This window comes from Sinocyclocheilus rhinocerous, unplaced genomic scaffold, assembly GCF_001515625.1.
Source record: "Sinocyclocheilus rhinocerous isolate Xijiao unplaced genomic scaffold, SAMN03320098_v1.1 scaffold3, whole genome shotgun sequence".
Taxonomy (NCBI): Eukaryota; Metazoa; Chordata; class Actinopteri; order Cypriniformes; family Cyprinidae; genus Sinocyclocheilus; species Sinocyclocheilus rhinocerous.
The window spans coordinates 43916-45372 of record NW_015658759.1 but is presented as its reverse complement, the minus strand read 5'-3'; positions in this window follow the sequence as shown (position 1 = coordinate 45372).

Sequence of the window (1457 nt, the reverse complement as noted above, 5' to 3'; positions counted from 1 at the left end):
CTCTCTCTCTCTCTCTCTCTCTCGCTCTTTTTAGTCTTTAATGTTACACACACACACACATGTTAAGACCTGTTTCTACTATACAGTATATTCCTCTTGACACCTCATGTTTACCTGGGATTGTACAAAGCATTTTGACAATTTTTGGACAGTTTGACATTTTACACTCAGTTTAATGCACTTTTATATGCTTTTTTATATCAAACAACCTGTAAAAAAAAAAAAGTTTAAACAAACTTGAGTGAATCGTTTCTTATGACCTTAAAATAGTTTTCATATTTTATAGGCCTACTTCAAATATAATTTGTGACCAGTGACTATGAATTGTATTGTTATTTAATTTTTATTTAATTGCAGTTTAAAAGGTTTTGTTTGCTATAGGCCTAGGCTACATAATTCCCTCTTTTAAGACCGGGGTAGTTGTCACACTTTTGAATATATATTTTAGGTTATAATGAATATTAATTAAACGTGTTTTGAAGTACGTTTAAAAAAACTGCTAGTAGTGAAAACACACATTTGTCTAATTTATAGTTTTGGCATATAGCCTTTGTGACAGTCTTCCTGTGTGTCCTGATCTGTCCTACATCTTAATTTTTAATTTACAGCATACCTTTTTAATGATTCAGTCTCTGTTTTAAGCTTGCAGAAACAACATGTTGCTGTTGCGTGTAGTGCATTTGATTAACATAGGCTATTTTCGATTTGTTCTATATAGGCCTAAATGATACACATTATGTATTAGGGCAAACGCACCTCACACAGATCAAAGGACTATAATGGGCGATTTGGCTTGCTTGTCTTTTTAATGGGGTTTTATAAAGGAGCTCATTCAAAAGTCAAAAAGGCGTAAGATGCGATTTCACGCCTTTTTAGGTTCATCCTTAAGTGGCCACCAGTACACGATAACAGCTGTGTGTCAGACGGTGTGTATGTACGTTTGTTTGTACGCGCTGAGGTGAACGGACACTTGAGCGTCCCCCGGCAAACGAAGCGGGCGCCGCACGAGCCAGTTCCCGTTCATCTCTCCGGTTGCTGGGCGCCAAGACAAACTCATGCTCTTGTTTGAGCAGAACACAATTACAGACGCGCGCGTAAATATTTGCTCAGAAAACAGACTCCCCACGAGCTTTGGGTATAAATGAGCAAACCGCTAATTATCCATAACGCACGACTTCGCGAGCGACATCCATAGCATTACACGGTAAGAGAGACCCACTGGTCACATTTTAACATTTTCTGAAATAACAAACGAGTCTAACTAAATGACTTTCTTTCTTTCTTTGAGAATAGAAAGATAAGTAGTCACATTTAAATATTATTCTTATGCATACCGGTTTTTTTTTAGCCTATATCAAAACAAACAAAAAAACTTGTCGCAATCTTAGGCTATACACAATAATGCAGAATGACACACACACACACACACACACACACACACACACACACACACATGT